General features: G+C 39.1%; 1 protein-coding gene and 1 pseudogene across 1 annotated transcript in view; both read right to left on the bottom strand.

Moving 5' to 3' along the window:
• The window catches only part of NRG1 (neuregulin 1), a 1121130-nt gene that overhangs the window by 729682 nt on the left and 364135 nt on the right, over positions 1-27313 (bottom strand).
• Positions 14952-18127, bottom strand: LOC122471887 (annotated as a pseudogene).

The following is a 27313-nucleotide window of genomic DNA, read 5'->3' as shown; positions in this document are numbered from 1 at the left end:
TGGCTCAATGAAAATAAATGAGATGTGTATTTAGTACCATGAACTCCTTGGAGTTACAAATTGGGGCATTCCCTTGTTGCTAGGCAACATTAGAATGGATAACAAATCAAAGCCTGAAACAGCAGTAATGTGACTATATTTGTAATGGATTCATACAATAACTGTACAGATAAAATTTATGAGAGGTTGCTTACTAGACATAATACCTTTGAGATACAAAGAATTCACATACGCATACAGTCCAGAATGGCCACTGCATTTATCAACAGGCAAGAGGAATTCCAGCCAAAAGCCAATCTTCCAAAATGGTTCAGACTCAGCCAACTTCATTGGCATGTCCTGGAACAACAGGATTGCCAAAGGTAATATATCAAAAAGAAAGGGGCCACAAGGGGCCATGAAGGAAGAGCAGGGCATAGGAGTTTTCAATGGCATACTTATATTAGATTACTGTTCCTGCCTAATGCACAAATTATTCCTTTTTTTCATTTAAAAATAACCAAGTTCCAGATCTCCTTCCAAATATTTTGCCAAGAGTGGCCCGAGAGGACCATATGCAAGGCAGATGCTTAAAGTTTAAAAGAAGTGCTTGAGGCATAACAGTTTTGGAAAGGTACTTGGAGATTACTCTAGAGAACATCTCTATCATAGTTGCATTACTCTGTGTGAAAGATGATGGAAATTGGACTGGACCTAAAGAAAAGGTGAGCTACTCAGGACCATGGCAAGTATAACCAACACACAGAAAACAGCAAGCAAGGGTGCCTAGGCGGCTCAGTTGGTTGGTTGGGCTGAGCTCTTGATTTTGGCTCAGGTCATGATGTCATCATGTGTGAAATCAAGCCCTATATTGGGCTCTGTGCTGACAGTACAGAGCCTTCTTGGGATTCTCTCTCTCTCTCTCTCTCTCTCTCTGTCCCTCCCCGCTCATGCTTGCTCTCTCTCAAAATAAATAAACATTTAAAAAAAAAGAAAACAGTAAGAATTTGGATATGATATCCCTGTTAGAAGCCTAAAATCTAGGGTTGGTCCTGTATGTTCAATTGTATTATTTAGGTTCTTTGTATTTTAAGTTACAGGAACTCATGCGGTCATCTTCAAAAAAGGAAAGGGACAAGTTACTCTAAAGACAGTGACAATGAAGATTAGGAATCTCACTGAAACTCAGGAACTTCACAGCAAGTGTCAGAGTACAAGGGAAGATTTCTTGAGAAGTAGGACCAGAAGGACCAAGGATCTAAGGCCCTCAAGTATACAGGCCAACTAGCATTTTCTCAGAATCACACTCATAATTTTCCACTTTTGTTACCTGCAACATTTTAGTGGGTCTCAGTCTCACCACAGCTGCTGTATCTAATGGATACAACCCCCTTTACCGTGTGTGCATTATCTTCCCTACCTCATAGCTTCTGTTTCCTCATCATTCTGACTTGTGTGTGACTTCTCATGACCCCTGCTACCCCATGGATTCAGATTTCTTGCTTGCTTTCTATGTCTTAATAGCACCATAGTGAGAGAAAAGTAGGCGTAGTTATTTATCATTCCTTTTTGTATAAAAATTTTCATGGTACGCTACCTTTTAGAGTTTGGGCCAATCTACAGATTTGATCAGTTAGGTCTTGGGTCAGTGACCTTGGCTCATTCACTAATAGGGACAACCACAGGAGAAGAGCCTTCAGTAGAAATTGTGAGTCAAGTACTTTCCATTAAAAGAAAGACACTATGGGAGAGCAAGACACTATGTTTGCCCTGTTCAAATACATCAGCCCTCATGGAGCTAATCTCTCTTCAGGTAGGGTCACATTCTGGAAAATGAAAGTGTCAACCAATTTCCAATTACAGTCATTCACCCAAGTGTCTGTGGCACACCCTCTCTGTGCAAAGCACTGAACTAGATATGGCAGATAATATCATTTGTGCCTAGAAATGCAAGTAAAATTTTTACATTTGTATTATAAGGAAAGGTAAGACAGAAACGTCTGGATAAAAGGATGTGGGTGATTCCAAAATAGCAGTACAAGGTATTATAGTTAGTGTACTATAAAGCAGTGCAGTATGGGGGGAAAAGTACTGAGCTTAAAGTCAGAGATCTGAATTTTTGTCTTTGCTGTGAATATGTATTTTTTTTTGCTACAAACTTCAAAGTGATGATGAATAAATTACTTTATTTTTAGATACCTGAGTTTCTTATTCTTAAAATGAGTGTGAAGAAGATCCAGGGCTGCAGCTCTACCTTTCCATATTTTGTGTGTGTGTGTGTGTGTATTACTACTACTCACCCAAGAAGGATATAGAAGAAATTGTTTAAAATGCTAATGTTGGGGGTAAGTCAACTCCTGCCTTACAGGCAAATTATATAATAGCAAAATTTTACACAAATACATTTTAATTGTCTGATTTATTTCACAGTATTTGCCAATTATTATAGTAAAGAATCAGAGTACAGTACTTTACTAGAATTGTTCCATTTATGACTTTTGTCTTTCTGAACTTAAAAGTCAACCAATTTATGTCTGGTTCTTCTAATTCAGAGAATACCTCAGACTGAACTGATTATTAGGGCTATCTCAGATTTAGACCCAGAGTACCAGAGACACACAGAAAGCAGAGATGGCACTTGTATCCCACAGTGGCATTGACATCGAGTTTTGATCTGTGCGTGTGCCTTACTTCAGCCACTGCCTGTGGTGTGTATGCAAAACAGTATCACTAGCCAGATAGTTTGTACAAAAATACCACATCCATTCCCCACGCTGTTGTTTTGACTTTAACCTTTAACCTGTTTGATCAAAAAACTGAGACCAGTTGATACTTGGATCTCTGTAACTAAGAAATATTCCATGCTCCATTGTTTCCAATCACTTTGTGGAAAATGTGTGAAGTTTAAGAGCTGGTCATACTTGTGTCAAATGCCAATTTCATCATTTACCAACTGTATGTCTTGGGCAAGTTATGTGAAAGCTTGGGCCTCTGATTAATACTCAGATTTCAGAATCATTTCAAAATTTACAGGAGGCCATGGGTGGAAGTCCCTAGTAGGGAACATGGTATAATTGATACTCAGCATGTACCAATGCTTCCATCAGCTCCTCTCCCCTCCCGCCTGCCTGCCTTTTGCACTGCTCACAAGCCAATGATCTCTTGCTGATGTGCTATAGGCAGTCACATTCCTCATGCCCTCATAGGAGAAATCCACTAAAGGAAAATTCCTTCTGATTTCCACGGAATCCACTCAGGAGGGGTTAAATGAACTTCACAGAAACCATCAACCTTATCGACACTGTTGTCCTTTGAGATGCGAAAGGGCAATAATTGCTATAGAAAATTTCATAGAAGTGAAACCAAGCCGTCAAATAAGGACTAAGATAGATTACTTAGAGGAGAAGTTATAAATGGAGATCTGATAATATAATTTACTAAAAAAGTTGATGCAATGGTATTATGGAGCCATTTCCCCTGAAGGTTACACTGAAAGGTTGAAATCAGGAAGCAGTGTTTTGCCAAGTGTCATAATGCAGATTGAGGATACATCACTAATAACTCCGCAAAGAAATGCAATATAACTACAGCCCCAATGATGAGCAATATGAATGCTGCAATCATTAAAACACATTTGAAACTCCAGTCTATGCAGAAAGCAAAAGTTTTCTAAGACAACCAATGAATTGGATTTTTTTTCATGTAGTATAAGTACATGCAGAACCAACTAGATATTATGAAATATTTGGAACTACTAACTATCATTATAGTTTTCCTTGGAGGTATGAGATACTCCCAAATGCCTTTATAAATTCTATTCTGAGTATGTAAAACAAATTTTTTAAGCCATTTGAGACTAGAAGAAGGCATGGAAAAAGTAATTTCTATTTATCTATTTCTGTACCTCTTAGTAATAAATAATCACAACTTATATTAAATCACGCCTTTCTTTTAATGGCCATGAAACGCATTCCCTAGAGCTGTGCATTATTACTCTTCGGATGTACCATGTTTACTCACCTGAGACAACTTTTTGCCTCTTTCTATACATGCTTGCCCATTATGGGTAGAAAATCTAGCCTGAAATTTTGTAACTCCTTTACTTTAGGGCAAAGTGCAAGACGTATAAAAGAAAACCAAAAATAGAACTGCAATTCCTGAGGGCTTCCCCATCTATTAACCTCTATTTCTCTCCTTTTCTCCTCTTCTTCTAATCATGCCTTCAAGTAATTATTTACATTTTTTTGTTGTCTAAAGAAGGATCACAAACCTCACAATTCTCCTTTATAAACACTCTCTGGCACTTGAATATTAATAATCATTTCATACTTTTCTCTATAGCACTCGATATCATTTCTTAGATTTAAAAAAAAAAAGACTCATTTCATCTTATTGTAGAGTCTGGGGTGGGCAAACCTCCATGGAAGGAACAGTCTTAGAGATCAAGGTAAGAAATCTTTTCTTCCCCAAACTAACCCCCAGTGTATATGCTTTTTAACAGCTAATTTCACTGCTGAGCAGTTACTATGAGCCGCAAAAATTCAAAATTCTCCAAATGAATATAGTATGTGCTTACAATGCAAGATGCCAAAAATCCCTCTCATGCCTTTTGACCAAAAGTACAGAGGGGCAGTGTGCCTACTACTGAAAGGCCAGTGAGCAGAGCCAATATTCCTTTGGGTGTCCCAACATAGGAACTTCGGAAATGGGGCTGATAACCGCTCTACTATACCTCAGGTTCCAGGACAAGTTCCAAATTTCTTAGCACCACCGTTTTGAAGGGTATTTTCTTGCATTTCAGAACTCCAAGAGTATTTTATCCAGTATAGCTTGAGGAAGAAACTACAATTATTAGGATGGAGAGTCCGGCATAAATGGAGTTATTTTCCATGATGGAGAGCTCAAAGGTACAACAGAGTCTTCCCCTCTCTTTTGTAAAGTTATTATCATGACAGTAATTTTATTATTTTCACATTGCTCATAATTCAAGAAGAACTTGTATCTTTCAGAATTTCTATTCTATATTTTATCATATTTTTTCCAAGTAAAAGTTTTTCTGTTAGAGAATAAAAGCTTATTGTTTTGAGATTGAAGGGTATATCCCCTATGCCTCTTTGGTTATTTGTAAGATTTCAGACAAGGATTTAATGCTATCTGTCAGAGACTCCTTCATTTTGGATGTAAGACTCTTTTTATGATATGTCCTCTGCCCACTTTTCCAGCCTTTCACACTACTCAGAAACTAAGTCAACCAACTTACACTTACTTTATCTTATCTTTCTCTCTCTCCACTTTGGTCTTCTAAAATCACTCTTATTTTCAGGGTGCCTGCGTGGCTCTGTCGGTTAAGTATCTGACTTTGGCTCAGGTCATGATCTTGTGGTTCGTGAGCTCGAACCCTGGATCAGGTGAGCTTGAGCCCTACTTTGGATACGCCTTGCTTCTTTCTCTCCCCCCTCCCCCCACTCCTGCCTCTCTCTCAAGAACAAACAAAAAAACTCTCTTCTTGTCTGCATGAACTATGTCACTTCAATATTGAATTCTAAATCGAGATCACTCGTCTTGCATGGTCTGCTCCATTAGAACTTTGTGTAGATACTTGGATGTCTCACACTGCTTTATCATTGCCTGCTCTCTTGTCTATTTCCCTCATCAGTTCAAGAATTCTCTTTGGAAAAGAATTATGTATTACCTTCACTAACGTGGTCCAGAACTCAGCATATAGAAAGTGCTCCACAAATGTCTATTGTATACATTAGTTATTCAAAACAGTAGAATTTATTCAGATTGCTAACATTTAATTAAATATCAAGAGAACCTGACCTGACATATATGATGAAATTAAGACTCAGACTGGTTAAAATGACTTGTCCATAACACAGATTCTACAAATTAATAGATCTGGGTTGAGACAAGGAGTTTAACTCCAGGGACTATACATGATACTAGTTAAGTACTCTGCAGCTGAAGTCTGCAGTTAAACACTTTAAAAGTTTTTCACAGATGACTGAACAATGAATATGCAGGAAATGCGACTACAGATCTCTATTGGTGTTTCAACCACTGATTCAATGCTTTGAGAATATTCCAAGGATATAATATATGTAATAACATCCTGAAATATTCTGAGGATTTCATCCAAGGGATTAGGTAACCCCTGATGTCCATTTTAGGCTTAAAACTGCATGATATTATTTACATAAATTGATTAAAATACCATGTGCCAATCTCAACTGAGTGACTCTGTAACAAAGAGAAAGGCATAGCCCTCTCCCAGCAGATGCAAAAGACTCCCTTCTTCAGTCTTTCAAAACTCCTGCCAGGTTCAAACTGGCATTGATTATTTGGCAGGAATAAATTTCCATATTGCCATGCCCCAAATAATCATGTTTGTTATTAACAATTTCTTACTAGGCATCCATGCTCAACAGCCTCTTGGAGCGAAATGAAAGATAATTAAAAGATGTACATGAAAAATATCAGTTTCTCAATTAATTTCATAGGAGGCATGGAATAAGAGATGAACAGTTAGGTACTTTTGTTCATAGTAAAGCCAACCAAACAACTAAGAAAAACAATAGGCCATGGATGCCAAGTGGAGAAACAGAAAAAGTTACAGAGATGAGGAGGTAGTGAGAAATGAAGTTTAAACAAATCTAAACTCCGCACTTTTTTCCCAATCTCCTACTAATGTGGTGCCCATCAAAGTGGGTGACACTATTATCCACCTGCCCATCTCAATCAGAAACTACAGATTCATCCTGGGCAACCTTGTTTCTCACTCTCTACATGCAATCAGTGACCAAATACTAATGATTCCATTTCTTTCATATTTATTGGATATAATCCCTCCTATTCATTTCCAAAGCCGTGACCTTAATTTATACTCCCATTACTTCTTCCTGTCTCATGCCTCCTTCCACAAAGGCCATCCTCCATACTTCCAGGAAACCTTCTTTAGACTCCCTTTCTGATTGTGATGCCCAACTCAAAGTCCTTCAGATATTCTTCTTTGCCCTCAGCATCACACAAAAGGATTTTCATAATCTGGTCTCTACCTGCCTCTCCAACGCCACCACTCCCAACGAACAAACTTTGCTCCAGATATTTCAAGTCCCTCCCAATTCTCTAGATACATGAAAACATGCTTTCAGCCCATCTTGTTCTAAAGCTATGGGTGATATTCTCCCCGTATCTCTACTTCGGGTTCCTACTCCGCTTTGGGTTTCTGGTCCGTTTTCTTCAATCTCCATCTCTGTTTCCATCACCTCATATGAGCTGTCAGAATTTCTCTTCACAATATCCTTCAGATGGTCTCCCCATGACTTACTTTTCTCCCAACTGTACCCTCCATTGCAGCTGGAAAGAGATTTTCCTTCCTTTCTTTTTTTAATGGAAGTATAGTTGGCGCACAATGTTACATTTTGTTGTAACAAAGTGACTTGACACGTCTATAGGTTATGCTATGCCTACCACAAATGAAGCAATTATCTTATCACCATCCAACGCCATTACAATACCATTGACTATATCCCCTATGCTGTGCTTTTAATCTAGAATGATCTTTTAAAATCTTATCATGTTACTAACTTGCTTGAGACTCTTCAGTGAGATTCCACAGCTTTAAAGATATAGACAGAATCCTAATCAGAGCTTAAAATGTGCCACGGGACCCTGCTAGCTCTTATGACAACAATTCACTGAATTCCCTTCTCCTACCGCCTTTTTTTTTTAAATTTTTTTTTAACGTTTATTTACTTTTGAGACAGAGAGAGGCAGAGCATGAATGGAGGAGGGCCAGAGAGAGAGGGAGACACAGAATCGGAAGCAGGCTCCAGGCTCTGGGCCATCATCAGCCCAGAGCCCGACGCGGGGCTCGAACTCACAGACCGTGAGATCGTGACCCGAGCTGAAGTCGGACGCTTAACCGACTGAGCCACCCAGGCGCCCCTCCTACCGCCTTTTTAAGCTGTGACCACAGCTTTCTTTACTCAAAACCTCTATGCCTCCACACATAATGGGATATTTATACATGCTGTTCCATTTTCATGAAAGACCCTTCCTTACCCATCATCTCTACCACATTCATTAAATGACTCCCATACATTATTTAAATATCAACCCTATCCCTGGCACAAACAGATTTGCTAACTGGATAATATTCCTTTATCTGGGCTCAAATAGCACCATGTTCCTTTTTTTTTTTGTAAGCTCTTATTTAAAATTACATTAAATTAGGAGATTAATTGATTAATATCTGAATCCCTCACAGGGCTGTGAGCTTCATGACAGCAGTGACCATGCTATTTTTATTCCAACTTTCAAAAGGCTGGGACAGAATACTAATCTGGAGAGAGTCACAGGATGGATTGGAGGTAAAAAAAAATGTTGAGACAGGAAGTCCAAACTGGAGGTGGTCATGGTATTTAAAAAAAATAAAAAAAAGAGTGCCTCAACAAAGAAGGTATTGGTAACTATGGAAAAGAAGGGTAGATAATGGAGAAAGGGAAAGGAAATTTCAGCAAGATTCAATAATTGACAGAAGACAGGAGGGCTGATGGAAGACAGAAGAGAGAACTCAGAGATGACTCTGCCTCTAAGCCCACATGCCCAGGAGAATGCTGGTAACTCCAGTAACAAAAAGAGAAAAACAGAAAAAGAAAGTAGTTCAGTGAGATAAGTGAAATAACCATGTGGAAAAGTTTAGCAGATGGAAAACTTGGTATAGAGAAGTCATTTCACTGGAGCAAGAGCTGAAGACCTGGAAATGAATAAGATAATACTCAAAAATTTTTTCATAGTGTCCCTCAATATGGCTGGCATACCTATGAGAGAATCTGAAAAGATATCAGTCCTTGCTCCTGTCTCCATTAATCTCTTAGTGTGGGAGACAGGTGTTTGGACGCGTGCTGGTCTGAAAAAAACTATTCACTACACTCTATACTCTTCTCTGCACACTCACCCCCATCTTGCCCAATGCCCAGATTGAGAACTATTATATAAAGAAAGAGAGCAAAGGGCTGAGGGCCTACCATCCATATTTAGAAACAGAAGAAAAAGGACCAGTAAAAAACTCAAGAAGGATCAGACAGAGAAATAGGAAAGGAGCAATATAATGTAGTGCCCTCAAAATGAAGGGTTTTAAGACAGTTTTAAAAAGAATTGTATCTATCTATCAAATATTACAGGAGATTTTGAACCTGAAAATAAGAACCACAGAGCTCAGCTACAGGGAGCATCTTACAGTCAACATGAGAGCACTTGGGATTTACCTAAGGCGGGAAGGGGAAATGGAGATTCTAGCGACTGACTTCCATCCTCAGCTATATTATTATATTAGTCACTCAACAAGGAAGAGAGCCCTAGTAGAACATCCTGACTCTAAGAGAAGGGCTGCTTGGAAAGACACAATTGGCAACTATAGATGTAGGCATCCTGAGGAGAAGATTTCACCGTTAGCATACCAAGGTCCAAGTTACAGAATTTTCCAATCTCTGTGAGATTAAGTCATTTTACCTTTTTTCCTCACTTCTTCACATTTGCTGCAAAAATATAGCTCCCTCCACAGATTTCAAGACAAAGATGTAAACGTCTTTTGGGTTAGCCCCTCAGCTCCAAAACATGAGAACCATTATTGTGCAGCAATTGTTTCAGTCCTCCACTTATCACTACGCTGCTCTTCAGGGCAGTTGGCAGGTAGAACTGTTTCCTCATACATATGCATATTAAATAATCTGTTTTCAGTCATTCCTAGATCGCTATTTACATTCAACACTGTCACACTCCATTACAGGGAAATTTCAGTATGTTAACTCTTTGTAGAAGACTACCAATTCTTTATTGTTCCATCTCGAATGAGGTAAATCATTGTGAAATATATTTTAAGGTAAACAGGAAGTCAATATCAATATTGGACTGTTAATGATTATGCCAAATTTATGAAATATCATAGAGAAAACATGGAGTCTCTTTGGCTTCCAACTTCCAAAGGAGATTGACTAGAAGTGATTATCTAATCCAGACCTAAATCTTTATGATAATTTTAGAAAAAAACGCTATGGGTACATTATGGTACATTATGGGTAATAAAATTAACCACATTTGATTTTTACCCTATTCTAATACTTCCAATACTACTCTATTCTACACTTACTTCTGTTGTATAAATACACCCAGTGGATATTCCCAGATGAAATCATTTTCTAAACCAAATTGCAAAACCAAAATTGCCATTTTCCTTTAGTTATTAGAAAATCTTAGCAATTAAGAGCCATATTCATAAAGGGAATAATATTTTTTTAAAAAGAAAAAATGTCTAAATTTTAAAATCCAAAGAACCCTAAATTTCAAAAAGGAAAGAGACAAAAAGGAAAATTGATTTTGAGGCAATGGGAATGGCGGCCTGAACCCAAAGGGTACCTTCCACCAGAGACTAAAAGAGAGTCCCAGAAAAATTCTTAAGTGAGAGGCAAGGAGGGACTGAGCTAACAGAACTTATAATCAACTTCCAGTATTTAATTAGTAAGAGGCAGAACTGCTTCATTCATTATTCAGTCCAATTTATGCACAGATTGAAAGGCACCAAATAATACATGTCCAATCAGAAAAGCTGGTCCTAAAGAAGATGACTAAGCAGGAATGGTTTCAGTGAAACACAGGCTAGGGGTGCCATCCACTCTAGGAGGCCATTGTCTGTGAACTCCCTTTTAAGTTGATTGTTTCAAAAGGTATTATACTTTTAAACAACTGAGACACTAAGGCATATTGTCAGGATAATATCCCATGGCAGAAAGGTCATTATGACAGAAAGTCTCATAGGACTTGGATTAGACTATTTCTTAGGATTTGGATTCCTGTCATTTCATGTCCACTAAGCTCTGATGTAATGCCAGCTTAAAATGTGTCTTAATTTATTTTCACTGAAATACAGGTAGTTCTTTTTTTTTAATGTTTATTTATTTTTGAAGGAGGGAGAGAGAGACAGAGCATGAGTGAAGGAGGGTCAGACAGAGAAGGAGACACAGAATCCAAAGCAGGCTTCCAGGCTCTGAGCTGTCAGCACAGAGCCCAACGTGGGGACAGAACTCCTGAGCCATGAGATCATGACCTGAGCTGAAGTTGGATGCTTAACCTAACCGACTGAGCCACCGAGACACCCAGGTTATTTTCTTTAAGTGATCCATCCTATAGGAATATCATAAACAAAGCCAGAAGCCCATTTTTTAGAGAAAGCTCTCGCTTAAATTCCTAGAGCACAGTAGTTAAGGATGTAGGTTTGAATCTTAACTATTGATTTATACTGTGACCATAGGCAAGCTACTTTTCAGTAAATCAGCTTCCTACTATGTAAAATAGGGATAACAGTAGGGGATCTACTGCAGGCTGGTGTCTTGAAAATTAAATGAGATAACATTAGTGAAGTGCATAGAAGACTGACACTGGGTATGCTATATTAGCATTTGTTAAGTAAACACATAAATTTAAATACTGCTGATAAAACCAGGTGATGAGGAAGCTACAAAGATTGAATGAAAAGTTTTAGAACGCTTTATTGAAGAGGTATGTTTTTCTTAAATTCTTACATCTAGTTTATATGTGTGATACAATCTTGGGAAGCAGGTTAACTCAAATACAGTATTTGTGAATCGCACTGTACCCAAACCCTGGAATAGATGTATAGACATGTAAGGCAAAGTTGCTCTCGGGGCACTTGTAATCTAGTTTGGGGCAAGGTACAGCCATTCAAATTGAAGGCTTATATACAATTTAAGCATATTTTTCAGAGCAACCCACTGACTCAAAGCAACGTACTGACTAAAAAATTATAATGAAAGTAATTTCAACAGAAATTATAGAGAGAAAAAGACAATTCAGACAAGGTAGATAAATAAGATTTTATCTTAGGAGGTGAGAAAATCAATAGGAGACAAGACAAAGCTTTTGTGATGATTAGAATGATATAAATATAAGTTGCAATAAGAAAACAAATGGCAGAGGCATCTGGGTGGCTCAGTCAGTGGGGTGTCCGATTCCAGCTGAGGTCATGATCCCATGGCTGGTGAGTTTGAGCCCCACGTTGGCTCTGTGCTGACAACTCAGAGCCTGGAGCCTACTTCAGATTCTGTCTCCATCTCTCTCTGCCCCTCCCCCGCTCATGCACTGTCTTGTTCTCCCTCAAACACACATAAACATTAAAAAAATTAAAAATAAATAAATAAAAAGAAAGCAAATGGCATACTTGGAGAAGCAATGAGTAAAAACTGGTTTGAAAGAATGGTTCACAAAACAAATACTGGAGACATGATTTGAAAATGTGGTTTAAACTTGCCTCGCCTCCATTATCCCCACTTCCATTCACATGTGAGAACTTGAACTGAACTGTAAAGATAAAAGCCGAGATTTCTGGTCCATTTGTGCAGACAAGTTCTGGCATTCAGAGAGATTCTGAACCTTCTTTAACAATCAAAAAGTTAAGGGGGTTTTAGCAGACATCCTGGGTGAATCTGCAGGGATAAAACAGAAATCTGGGCAGAGGAGAGGGAGCCCCCCGTTAGGGGGACCTTGAGAGTGTCAGGCTAAGGAGTTCTGATTTTATCACATAGGCTATCAGAGCCACTGAAAGGTCTTTTTGTGTTGTTGGTTTTTGGGGTTTAAGGATGGTAATTTGATAAAATAATATGAGCCAAGGGATAAGGCATCATTTTTCTATGTGGGACTTGTGAACAACTAGTTGTTGCCAATAGTCTAACACTGAGTTATATGAGTTATGATTCTCATAAAAATATATCATGATTCTTCATAGCACTTACTTTTAAAATATCTCACATACATGGAATATGTAAGATTGGTGGTCTTAGGTAACCTTTGGCAAACAAAGTGCAATTCATCTCCGATGACTCACATAATTTGCTTATGAGTGTCTACATCTGATGACTATGTCTTTTTTCTTATAACTGCTTTATTGCATTTAATCGTGTCAATACGCAAAATGAACTAGTGGTTCAAAATTAATTATTTGGACTCATTAAAGTAGTGAAATATGAAAACAGCATTATAAACGATATACTATGACCTAAACTCGCCAACGTAGTGAAGAAGTTTTTATAGAGAAAGTACATAGTGAATCTGTGCAGAACAAAGTTCTCTACAAATGCGTAAATTTCATGAGCAGTGCAAAAGGAAACCTGCAGACAGGATGTAGAATGATGAACATCTCAAGACTGCACTTCGTGGACTGACCATTTTTCATTGCTGGTCCTCAGTGAGTTGTCTGTTGCAAAAGGTTGTCAAATAGTGGTATGAAGCCACTGAAGCTTTCTTGTCATTTTCAAGGCAGAATTCAGGTATATCTATCAAGTTTTTCCGAAACAAGTCAAAACAAAAGCTGCTAGGTAAAATATTGACGAGTTCCCCCACTCAAGGCAGAGAAGAAACCAAAACCAGTAAGGTATCACTCAAAGTTGCAAATAAGTTGTGACAGTCACCTTATGGAGAAAAGCAGAATAAACTAACTGTGAAATTATTTATGAAACTGTTAGAAGATGGATAATGTCAGTGGTGTACAATGTGAAAGAACATTTACTATTTGCTGTTAGGCTTTTATCAGTAGATACTTCTCTTCAGACTTGTACGAAATCAGAGACATCCACAGTGTAAAGTAGATCATATGTGTACAAGGAGAAATGATTGACAATTATTTATCACTAAAAACGAATGCCAGAGGGGAAGAGATTTCTTATTTGCTAATAATTTTGTAAGTCTTGGTGTACATGAAGGGTGCATTGGGATTGTTATTGACTGAGTGCAATCAATATGCACAACAAAGAAAGATATCCTCACATGAATGACCGAAACTGTACCTAGGGGCAAACCAATGCTGCTTTGTTCACAGTTGTCAAGGTAAGTGTGCCTCCTGAACTTAAAGCTTGAAAGAAATAAAAAAAACTATGAATATCATCAGATTGTAGGCAAGAATTTCTAGCATGCTGTGCAAGAAAATGGGTTGAGAACAGAAGATTCTGTTTCTTCATACTCAAGAACTCTGGCTGTCAAGAGTAAAGGTCGTTAAATGAAACAGTAAGTGAAGAAAAAAATCCAGCAAAAAGATTTCTTTAATTTCCAGTGGAATATCTCAGTTGTATATTCAATATCTGGAGGATCCTGAATCTATCATTTCATAGACAGCATTTAAGTTTAAACATTTGGGAAGAGAGGGGAAAAGTTTCTAAAAAGACTGAATTTTGATATAGATTAGTTGACCAGAGTTTCTATCTTACTATTTAAAGATATTCCAAACTTATTGAAGAAAGAAATCAGTGCTGTTATGGACCATATTTAACACATCTGAATGCCAAAAATGAATATGAAGAAATAATTATTACAAACAAATCCAATCAAAAATTCATTAGAAATCCACTGGCCGGTTATCTTCTGTGTTGATGAATTCAACATACCAGCCACTTTTCAGAAGAGCATGCCCTCAGCCTAAACAGTTCCTGATAAGGCACTGGATGTCCCTCAGCAAAAACCCTCTCCCTAATTTCTGAATCCTTGTACGATTAGACAAACCAGAACCAGTCAAAAGACCACCAAATATTTGCTGCTCTTCACAATGACTTTTTTTTTTTTTTTGACATTTAACTTGTTCTAAGGTTTCTTCACAAATGCTGAAAAATACTCAAGTGCAGACAAGGAATAATCATAATGTTGTGGTCAACACTGTGAACATGGATTTATAAATTTAAAACATTTTCTGGTTTAAAACTAAATCTGGTAGGGGCACCTGGAGGGCTCAGTCAGTTAAGCATCTGACGCTTGATTTAGGCTCAGGTCATGATCTTGCAGTGATCTTGCAAGATCTTGCAGTTCATGAGATCGCGCCCTGCATTGGGCTTGTGTTGACAGTGCCCAGCCTGGTGAGGATTTACTCCTTCTCTCTCAGCCCCTACCTCACTCATGCTCACATGCTCTCCCTCAGAATAAATTTTAAAATAAAAAAAAAAAATTCTGGCATTCAATGCAGCTTCATGGGGGTCTCTGTGTCTATTAGGGCCAATCTCTGCATGCTCAACAGTGCTTGCCTTTATCCATTTTTCCACATCCTCCATATCCACTTCTTCTGCCTCCCATCTGTTCTATCAAAGGTCCAGGGGGTCACTAGGGCCACCTAATTTTCCTCCACCAAAGCCACCTCAGTCCATGCCCCAACCACAATGAAAGCCACGTCTGTCTTCACCAGGGCCACCTCTGAACATTCCACCAGGACCACGGTGGTCCATGTGGACACCTCTTCTTCCCCACATGCCACTGGGGCCACCCCTGCCAAGGTCAATACCCAGGGGTGGAAAGGATGGTGGAAGGAAGCCTTTGGGCTTTGAGGCCTTACACTGATTGTATTCTGTTCTCTGGGTGAAGTTCTGGTTTTCACACCCCAGATTGGGGCACTGCCAGGGTCTAGCTTGGTGGTGGATGTGTCCTCCTCCAGATGGATTCCCTTGGGAATCTTGGGACCCTCTTCTGAGGAATCCATCTCTGTCTCCTCCATGGTCTATGCAACCTCTGGGGCCTTCTGGACCTCCAGGGAGTGGCGGTGGCATCCATCTACCCTTACAGGGAGTCATACCACCCCGCATGCTATTCACCAGAAGCTTCCTCAGAGCAAGAGGAACCTCAAGTTTGCTCCCTTAAACCTTTTTCCCAACAAACCACTCCAAGGCAGCCTTGATAGTTGGCAGGTCTTCGTAGGGCACTGCAGCACTGCCTTTGGGCTTCCCTGTTTCCTTGTCTAAGAAGATAGGGATCATGGGTTGTCTGATTATCTTCTTCATCTTAACAACTCTACACTGTTTAAGAAGTCTGCCAGATCACCTAGGGTCACGCTGTCGTTTAAGCCTTGCATATAAATTGCAATGCTGTCAGAGTCTTTATCTGGATCTACAATTGGGCCTAGATCAAGATCTGGTCCTTTGTCCATGAGTCCACCAGGCTTACTGAAGCCACCTTGCTCTCTAGCACCCATTCCACCACAGACTCCTTCCCGCCCACCTCCACTGATGCTTCCAAGATCAAATCTTGGAGTAGTATAACCAACGGTAGGCTGCCCATAAGAAGTTGCACAGATAATCTGCCCATAGGTCACAGTCGTCTGAGGCTGGGTAGAGCTGACATCAGTGGGCTGTCCATAGGTTCCACAATTTTGCTGCCCATATGCCTGTATGGTCTGTGCATATTCTTGAGTGGGCTGGGTAGCATAAGTACTGGCCCTGCTGGGCTGCAGCTTGGCTATAGGTACTGTAATCTGTGGATGTCATTTTCTCTCCTTCCTTCTTGTTCCCACAATGACTTTTAAGTAAGATCTTTCTAATTCAGCAGAAATAAAGAATAAATGAAGAAATAGACTCTATATGCAATCTGTTACAGCTGGTTATCTGTATCCTCATTTTGGGGTAAAGATACTCTCCCCCCTCTCATTAATATAATTGTTCCTTTTTTTCATTCCCACTGCTGAATTATTATGATGAATTAATTATTCAAAACAGCTATTATCATCACTTTTAAACTATTTACTATTGTTTAAAAATTATGACAGTATTTTAAAACTTTACCTGTAATTGGTCTGCCTATATCCTGGATGTCTATTATGTGGTTTGCAGATACCAAAAAGTGGAGGAACTTTGATGTGTAGGATGGATTGGAGGAAGAAAAATGGTAGGCAGAGAGATGTAAAATAAGTTCAATGGATTAGGAGAGGTCTGCAATGGAGGTGCTAGAAATAAAGCTAAAAAGATAATTGCAAAATGTACTAGCAAGATAGAATTTCCTGAATTTATTCCAAAAGAATAAATATGCACAACATGAGAGGAGTCTTTAAGGAAGAAGAGTCCTTAAGGAAGACTTTGAGGTTCCAAGATGAGGGGAATAGTTTTGTCGACAAAACCAAGAGAGTCAGCGGGAGACAATGGTTTATCCTAGAAAGTGAAGATTTCAGTATAAACACATTGGGTGTGAAGTTAATATGGTAACATCCAAGCAAAGAAGAATATTTTATATAAAATTAAAATAACACTGTATACAGATGCATCTAAAATGTTTGAAAATTGCTATTTCTCTGAATGACAGTAAGCGAATTACGTTGATCATTTGCCTAATGAACTGGCTTCACAAAACAAAGGTAAATAAAAGCGCATACTCTGAATTAGCATGGTCAGGATTAACATAAACACTGTATGTGAATAATTATTACTACTAAATACTGTAGCATAGAAACACAAACATTTCATCTTCATAAATAATATTTGTCCCTAGTTTGAATTACCAAGAGATATACATCTTTACAGTTTTCAGGATTTCATTTGTAGGTTTCCAGTATTTTTTCTCTACCAACAGATATGAAATTTTCCCTAAGAGTTGGCAGTGGTACAAACACAGCTTCATAATCACTGTGAACCGTTGTCTGTTTCTCTTCACTTGAACATTTGCCTTTCTGAGATAATTAACAGCCACAAGTAACGCGCACACACACGCAGGCAAACACAGATACTCCCATGCCAGATCCTCACCCACTGATTCCCCCAATCCCACCACGTAAAAACAGTTGATATGGAGTAACAATTAGCATTTTTTTTACCATTATAATACAATTAAAGTTGGAAAACAAAAGGTTTGCTGCTGGATGGACTGGAGAATTTTTAAATTCTTTGATATTTCTTTCTAAAATATATAATAAGCTCATTTAGTCTCCCAGTAACACCCACATATGGCCTGTCAAGAGAGGATAATGCTATTGAGGGCCTGTTCTTGGGCCTCTTAGTCACTCAACTCTTGTCAGAGCACATGGTTAATATATGGAATTAGTTCATCATGATATCTTGCTAATACAAAATAGCTAAGAAACCTACAAAGATGAAAGGAGACCCAGGTTGGATTAAGGGTAGAGAGTAAGGGGCTGAGGAATTACTCAGGCATTAACTGTGCCAGGTTAGCTTTAACCAAATGCTTGATTTTGTTACCAGGGAGGTCAACTCAAAACTCCTCCTCTTTTACCAAACAGTGGTAATTATCCAGAGAATGGGCAAACATTGATCAGGATACCTACTCAGCTAATGCTGACATCCTCAGCTAATGAGTGTATTGATATAACACATGAGAAATTATGACAAACATCACATTCAGTGTGTCACCTCATAGCCACTGAATTCCTAGCTCTGTCACAGAGTCAACGGGAAAGCTCTCAAGGGTCACTTAGTCTTCTTGAGGTTGCTCTCCTTTAATGAATAAATACTGACATTCTAATACGAATCATCCAGGAATCTATCGCAGAGGAGACTTTGTGCAAAATGAATATTAAACAAATATAAAAGCCACAGAATGGCTAAGTTTAAGTGTAACTAACGATATTTATATTATGGCATACAGTCTCATGAGAGACATTTTGTCATCTGGTGTGAATTTAGGCTACTTTATCTCGTACAGTCCACCTATACTTAGAAATAGTTAACTAAAGAGACAAAGAGAAAGACACACTCACTGAAAGCTGGATTATCTGATTACCCAGAGAAACAAACATTGGATCAGCTGTAATTACCCTAGAGATATTTTCTGTCAGGACTGGGAATTATATAGTTCCTCTTTCTGCCTTCTTTTTAAAAAAAAAACTGTCTCATTCTCTGAAAAGTCAACCTGTTCTCCTTTCCCACTGTTCCTCACAGTACCGGTGTGGGAATGGCAATCACTGAAAATCCCAACTCTGGGAAATAAATTCATGCTAACATCAAGTACATGCTGTAAACATTTAATATTCAGCTTTAGAAAATTAGGCTCTACGTTTACCACTGGCCCGTCAGAATATGCTCATGCCTCAACTTAGTCTCTGCCTCCTGATTCTCTTTTGATCCAGAGTTGGGGGGTTGAGAGGGGTATTGGATACCCAGGGATCTCAATCCAGACTTTCAAGACACAGAGATCTGAGATTCATTCCTGCTCTGCCTCTTCCAGTTCTGTGACATTGTGGGAACTACCTCAACTCTCTTAACCTCCTTTCTGAAGTGAGGATGATAATATGATTGGCAAGGCGCCTGCATCAGAAAAATGTGTACTACCTAGTAGAAAATCTGAGACATGGTATGTATGAAAAACAAATCCTATTAGAATTAGATGCATAAAGATGCAGAGCACTTCAAGAAAAAGATGATACAGACAATGCAGCCTGGAACCTAGTACTGTTTCTGAATGATCACAGAAAACCCAGTACCAAAAGCAATTTTCTACTCAACTGTCAGGTGCCCTACAATGTGAAAGCACATCCCGTACAGCTGGAGGGCCCCTGCTGTAGAGTGTCTCAAGGGGTCTGCAGCAAACCTCTTCTGGTAGAATTACACCTTCAAGGACTCTTTTTGGAGTCTTTGGAATGCATACAAAAGATCCAATCAGCTTCATAATAACCAAGGAATTAGCTGCCTTGAAGGAACATTTGTTCATTTCTCGCTATTTTGTCAGTGAAGGTCATAAAGTCCACACTGAATTCTCTGCAGGGACAGGCACGCAGGATATTCAGTAGTACATTTCCCACTTGGATATGGGAGGCTCGGGCAACTGTACTCTCCCTTTATTCAGTACCTAGCATAATGTTGGCATGCCCCTAAATTATTTGATGACTGAATGGACTGGTACGCAGGGTACTTTGGGGACAATGGAAATTCACCAAGGGCAGAAAAATCTGGCAGAGGATAACTCTTTATTAATAGATCCATATATGCCCCATTAAGAAATGTGATGTAAAAGTGTGGGGTTTTTTCCTCTACACATGAAAGTTCTCATATTTTGCCACAGGTTTTATCATCTTGGGAAACAGTTTTCTAACACTCAAGACAAATTTTTCCAGCACTGTGAAAGGAGTTCTAATTTGAAAGCTGAGCCTTTCCAGATGTGCTTTAAAGCCCAGGGAGGATCTACAACCACAGTCTACCTAAGGCTTCCTCTGTGAAAAGAGCTCTCTTAAGATGGGGAGTGAATTCCTTTCACAAGACATCTTATATAGTTCTTCAACACAAATTTCTTTTATTGATGCCCCTTCAAATGCTGGCACTCTTAAGTCTCCACTGGTTGATTAGTTTGGGTCAATAAAAACAGTTTGGTCTATCCACACAGCCACCAATACACGAATAGGAATTTTCCCAAATTCTTGCTCTCCCCTATTTCCTCCCTACCTCAGGCCTGAAAACATATCCTCTGCTGTACCAAACAATCACATTAAGTTGTAAGTATTGTCAGAATGGCTTCTAATACAAATTTATGGGATTCTGTATAGTATGATTCAGATAGCACTGTTCTTGGGAGGTACTAGAGCTAGGTTCTGATCTGAGCACTAGTTGCCCACAAGACATTGAACAAATCATGGATGTTTACGGAGCCTTAGTTTTCTCATATGTTCTGTAGGATGGCTGAACTATGAGTTGTTTTCTTTTTTCTTTTTAATGTTTATTTATTTTTGAGAGAGACAGAGACAGAGACAGAAAGACAGAGACAGAGAGCGGAGGGGTGGGGGCAGAGAGAGAAGGAGACACAGAATCTGAAGGAGGCTCCAGGCTTTGAAATGTCAGCACAGAGCCCAACGCGGGGCTTGAACTCACAGACTGCGAGATCATGACCTGAGCCGAATCAGGCGCTCAACTGACTGAGCTGCCCAGGTGCCCCTGAACTATGAGTTTTTAAATTTTTTTAACGTTTATTTATTTTTGAGACAGAGAGAGACAGAGCATGAACAGGGGAAGGGCAGAGAGAGAGGGAGACACAGAATTGGAAGCAGGCTATCAGCCCAGAGCCCAACGCAGGGCTCTAATTCACGGACCGCGAGATCATGACCTGAGTTGAAGTCGGACGCTTAACCGACTGAGCCACCCGGGCGCCATAAATTCCCTTTTCGATTCTAAAATCTGAAGAAATTTCAGGCTTTTGTATGCACATGATAGGTACTCAATAAATGTTTGGTAGTTTATATAAGGTAACAAAGTTAATAATGCAGTGTAAAAAAATGACTGGTCTAATTGATTTGGAGTGATTTCTGCCAGATAAGATGTAATGAGAAAAGAACACAAAATGTGTATATTATGATCTCACCTTGTAAAAGGAGTACCAAAAATCCTATGTATCTATAGTATGCATGTATGTGTATATATGTATGTATATGTGTGTATATGAATATATGAATGTGTGTGTATATATATATATATGAATTTGTATATATATTTCAGTATATGAGCTTTGGAAGAAAAAACCCAGACATATTCTATCTAGGTTATTGACAGTTTTTCTGGGTATATGTTTATAATTTGAGGATGATTTTGATGTATAGGCAATGAGAAGAAAAGTGGAAACTAAACCGAAAGGAAAACTAGAAACTATGCTAAATTTCTCCGCACCAATTTGTACATAAGATATAATCACATTTTCTCATTCCTATAAAATTATCTATTATGTATGTGCACATGTCAACAGAAACTTTTACAATAGCTTAATCCATCTCCCTCTCCCAATTAGGGACTCCGTCACTTTCAGTGCTGCTAGTTTGGGCTCTGAGGCACAGCATAAGCTATATGGTCAGCATGGACTTCCAGGACCTGTCAAACCATACCAGGATGAGATGTTGGGTGCACACTATCAGCATAAATAATTTATTCCGGTGCTGTCCTTCATTACATCAGTTCTGACTGGTTCTAGGAGTAGCAAAGGTCAACAAAAGAAGTGACCTAGGATTAGGGGGTAGGTCTGTAAAGAGAATGAGTTGAAAGATCAAGTCAGCTAGTGAACGAGAAATTCAAGACAGTGACCAGGAGGTCCTGAAAAGGAAGCCTAAAGGGGCTTGAAACCCGGTAGAGAATAAAAGACTCAAGATTGGGGAGTACAAAAGGGGTCAAAGAACAGGTATGCTTGAGAGGAAAGACGGGATGTGAGAGACTCTTGTTGGGAGAGAACAGACGTACCTGAAAAAGTAGATTCCTGTGGACATAGGGAGACAAATGTCTCTGGAAGAGCTGAGATCAAGGAATTGTAAAGTTAGGTTGTTAAATGGGTCATTCCAAGCAAATGAGGAAACCACACAAAAGCATTTCAAGGAGTCAGGTAAGACTAAGGACCTAATCCACTTATGGGTGTCCTTTAAGGGCCTTTCTAGGGCCCTAAATGTGAGTTATGAGGAGGGATAAATTGTATGGAGTGCAATGGTAAGATCCATCAAAGAGAACAATTTGGGGGTGAACATGGGCATAGTCTGGCAAATATCCTGAACATTCTAGTGGCAAAGGAGGAAACTGCCAGGCTAATCACCCGTTACTGGCCACCTTCATCCGCCAGTCACGCATGTGTGTGTATGTGTGCTGGGAGAAAGGAAAGTGCGCTGCATGGAACCAGTGTCCATAAAGGAGACCTATGTTTCAAATGCAATGAACTGTTGAGAATACAGAGGATTCATTAACAATCCGACAGACACAGAGCTAAGTCAGAAGCGGAGGATGAGTGTAGGGTGGCAGACATAAAGGAAATGAAAATTGAGCTTACAATGCCAGGGGAATTTAGAGATAAGGGAAAAACATATACACGACTAGTCTAAAGATTTCCTAAGCCGTCTTCATGTTGTTTGGTATTAATATTAGACTAAGGCTCAAGAGGATGCTACAGCCTGGAATGTTCCCTAAGTTTTCATGTGGTCCACATCTGGGTTCCCTGCATTTAGGAAAAGCAATGGGTAGACAACTGCATCCATCATTCACATGGAGTGGCCAGGCAGGACAGCAGATCTACAGGTCAGGAGCCCTCAAAGCAGTGGGAAGTAGCAAGTCAGGTGAGTGGTCTGAAGCAGAGCAAAGAAATTGAAGCTGAATTGCTGCTAGAAGCTCATGTCCCACACTCTAGCCCAATACTGCTACCTACTGTAGGGACTGAGAACTTTCCCTAGGCATCATCACCTTGTCAAGGCTACTCACACAACTCCTCCTCTCACTTGCCCTTAACTTTGACAAGACAGCCAGGTAAATCGGCATTATTAACAATTTAAGTGTAGCCCAGATAAGGAGAGGGTAGCTATGTCTACAGGGTGTGTGGAAATGGAGTGGAGAATGAGACTTGGAAACATTTGAGTAACTAGCTTTTGGCAAAACTGGCTTTTAGCCTTTTTCCATCATATCCTGAAAATGGTCAATTGCTATATCTGAATTTATTGAGAAGTTGATGTTTCCAGAACACTTGTGGAGGATGAACGAATTTTTTCACCAGCAAATATGTCAAAGCATCTTTTTTTCTTTTTCTTTTTTTTTTTTTTTTATAGCCAGGGCAGTAATACAATGGAAGTTTAAAAGATACGCTTGGCAGCCATTCATAGCATACCATTATTAGCCCCAAAATGAAATCGCCTTTATCTGTTTGTCAATTATTTTATGTATGCTTTATTATGTATTTGTCATGTATTTGTATTTATTTGTCAGTTATTTTATGTATGTTCAATTAGGGTAAACAAATCAGTGCATCAGAGACTCACTAGGTATAGACAATACCAGTTCATCTACCCCTGCCTCAGTTTTACAAAAAAGAAAATATGAATAATGCTAGGAGTGCTTTGCCTGATTGATCCTCGTCAAACACACCATCCCCACCACCTGCCTCAGACACACACACACACACACACACACACACACACCTTAAAAACTGTCAGAAATAAGAGAGACATCCCAATTCTTGAGAGGGTGTTTTTGGCTGCTTTACTGACTTTTTCTAAAATGAGGATCTTAATCGGGTGCCTGGGTGGCTCAGTCAGCTGAGCGTCCATCTTTGGCTCAGGTCATGATCTCACAGTTCATGGATTCAAGCGCCACATCGGGCTTTGTGCTGACAGCTCAGAGTCTGGAGCCTGCTTTGGATTCTGTGCCTCCTTCTCTCTCTGCCCCTCCCCTGTTCACCCTCTGTCTCTCTCAAAAATAAATAAATGTAAAAAAAATTTTTTTTTAAACAAGGATCTTAAGACAGAAGAAAGAAAACTAGGCTTTCCTTGGTAGCAAAGGAGAGAGAGAAAAAAAAATCAGAATGGATTCATAGGTATATGAGGAAAAGCACACGTAGTGGTTAGGGATTTTTGTATCTTATAAAATGAGCGTCTATCCTTCCTGTCTAGAACCAATCATAGCAGAAAACAGGAAAGGCAATAGTTGGTAAAATGTGCTCAGGTGGAATGTACATCAGACAGAGCCCTGTTGAGATGACTAGCATCAAACATTCCAGGAATGGCTGATGCTCAACCAGTTGACTTCTTCCTCAAAGTATCGTGACGTGGTTATGAAATGCCTTACTTCAATAAAGAGCTCCGAATTCCTCTGAAAAATGAAACAACAGGAATAGAAAGGCTTTCACTGCTTTAAAAATGATCCCAATATAATACTGGTATTAAATTCTTAGAATTTAATGTTTCCTGAGGCTATCCTACAACATAATAAGAAATATCATAGCTTTAAGAAGAAGCTCAACAGCACTTTCATGCTTTGTAGAAAAGCCGAGTTACAGAAAAAACAAATCAAAAGTAAACAGATGGAAGGAATGCCACATGGGGTAAATAGACAACATGGGAAATCCTTCCTACACGGGAATTATAGAAGGCTTCAACAGACTCACTGGTGATGTGAGTGAGGAGGCAATAACATGGTTGAGAAAGGAAGAGTGGGGAGAGAAGACTCAAATATGGGGAGAGTGAAAGAGGAATGGAGGTCACCCCTCTACTGTACTGATGGGAAAGACACAGTCACAGCATAGGCCTATCATGGGTAATATCGCTTCCCCGGTTGGCATAAAAGGCTCTCTCATTGTGTCAATTGCCACATTTATGCCAGCTGGCTGCAGAAGAGGCATATCCAAGGAAGGAAGGAAGGAAGGAAGGAAGGAAGGAAGGAAGGAAGGAAGGAAGGGGAAAGGAAAGAAAAGAAAAAGAAACAGTGCCCAATTTGATGTTGCTTTACAGATAGAAAAAAATAGAATGCTGATCCTTTCTGGGTTTAGCAGACCGAGAAAACCACTTCCACTGGTACAATACAATATACCTGCCACTTCAGAGACAGGATCTATTAAATAAGGGCAAGAAGTCAGGCAACTCCTTGCTGACCACCTACCATATTTCATGCCCTGTTCTAGATGCCATGGAACAAGTCAGACAGAGTTTCTGCTCTTGAGGAGCTTATATTCTAATAATAATTGCATAATAAAGTGATACTTAATTCATATTGGCTCTTCAGGAAAAAAGTAGAGGGGCTAACATGAAGCCAATTTGTCACCACTCCCCTTTCTTCAGTGGAGAAGACATTTGCCAAATCAATTATGGCATTCTCAGCTGCTGAACCCTTCTCAACCCAGCGCTCCTGACAGCCGGTAAGATTTCATCAGTGTCAGCTCCTGGAAACCTAAACCAGAGTTATCTTATATTTGACATACAAACCTATTTTTTCCTCTCTTATTTTATTTCCTTTTTATTTTTTCTTAACCATTTGTGGAAAAATTGGAAAATTCCTAGTAGTACTAGAGAAAACCAACAAAAGGGAGGGAAGTCCCTCTCTTCTGGCCAGTGTTTTCAAACGGATTTCGAAGAACCCAGAGATTAGACCCAGTCTTGTTCACAGCACTGGAAAGAATTTAAACTGAAAGCTGTGCCTCCAGGTGGTGGCCCCAATGCCTGCTGTACAAACAATTCTGTTGTTCTCCAACATTTTCCTCACTGTGATCTTTTCTGGGACGGTGTAAGGCCTTATTTTAATCAAGTGTCTTAAAGATGGTACTCAGGTGCTCTTGGCATTCTCTTCAATCAAATTAGTGGCTGGCCATTTTCTCCTTTAGTGTCTTCTGTCAGGCTTTGGTCTTACTATGTCTGATTGTATATGAAGCCTTTAAGAAAGGCCCCTGCTTAGATCTATGGAAATTACTTACCAAGGTCTCTTTCCTTGCTAATCCATCTTGACCCACTGCCTTACTTTCATGCCTGACTGCTCAGGTAGCTTTTGCCGCCACTATCTTGAGGCTACCTAGATCTAAGCACTCCTTACTACCCAAGGCCTAGGGCTAATGTACTTAGATTTCTCCTTTCCCTTTGAGTTACTTTCCATCCCACCAAGAAAAAAAAAAGAAAAGAAAAGAAAAGAAAAGAAAAGAAAAGAAAAGAAAAGAAAAGAAAAGAAAAGAAAAGAAGAGAAAAGAAAAGAAGAGAAAAGAAAAGAAGAAAAAATTTCATGCAACTGAGATCCTAGAGCTATCTGCCCACTAGTCAGATCGCTTCCATTTCTATAAGCCTTTTAAGTGTTTGGACTACCTTTGTGTAAAGTATTGAGGATCATACACAGCTGGGTTTTCTAACACACTCCTGGGGCTCCTCTCTAATCCAATCAGAAAGCACATAATCACTAAATATAAGGTAATTTCAGTATTACCCAAAACAAAACATAATTAGAAGGACAATGTGCTGTGAAAATTATCATAGAAAGCATTCAAAAGCTAAATATAAATGCATTTGAATTCTGTATGGTTTAGGGTTATTTGTGCCGCTGTTCCTCTCCATTAGGGCAGAACCACAGTTGACTTTAGCTGTGATTTCATGGTCTATAAAAACAACCACTGAGAATTGGGTATGGACTGTGACTGTGTTCACATATTTCATGAGTCTTCTTCAATATCAACACTTACTCATCCTCCTTCTACTAATGATAGCCCATCTATGTTACTTCAGTGTAATATACATAGGTTATTCTCACTAGATCCAGAATGGGCCAGATATACTCAGTGGGAAAATGAAGTTCAGAATGGCTTCTAAAATTGAAATCTATTAAGCAACTCCCTTAAGAAACACTGGGCAATGAATTGTAGTGGGGAAACTATAATGATAATAGTAAAAATACCTCAAACACATGTAAGTACAATTTCAACTAATGGGACAAAGCTACAGACCAGCCTAGTATGCTAGAGTGTCTCTTCTTAAATTGGGGCTATTAAAGGTCTTCATGTAGGTCCTTGAAGTAGAAATTCTCATGTGTTTTTCTACAGATAGTTTTAAGGACAATGGTAAATATACCTTTAATTTAATGCCTTTGCTGGATTATTGCTTCAGGAGTCAAAATTAGGTCTAGGAAAGATGATGAGGCTCAATGAGTCTTTGTGGTCTCTCTAAATTCCTAAATAATAAGATGTATGTAAATTACAGAAAGCACAGGAAAAGAAAATCTTTCTCCCCTACTGTGTTTTTAAAATTTTTTTAAATGTTTACTTATTTTTGAAAGAACGAGAGAGAGAGACAGAATCCAAAGCAGCCTCCAGACTCTGC

Source organism: Prionailurus bengalensis, chromosome B1 (genome assembly GCF_016509475.1).
Source record: "Prionailurus bengalensis isolate Pbe53 chromosome B1, Fcat_Pben_1.1_paternal_pri, whole genome shotgun sequence".
NCBI lineage: Eukaryota > Metazoa > Chordata > Mammalia > Carnivora > Felidae > Prionailurus > Prionailurus bengalensis.
Note: the sequence above shows the minus strand (reverse complement) of the source record. Positions and strands in the feature narration are given on the sequence as shown.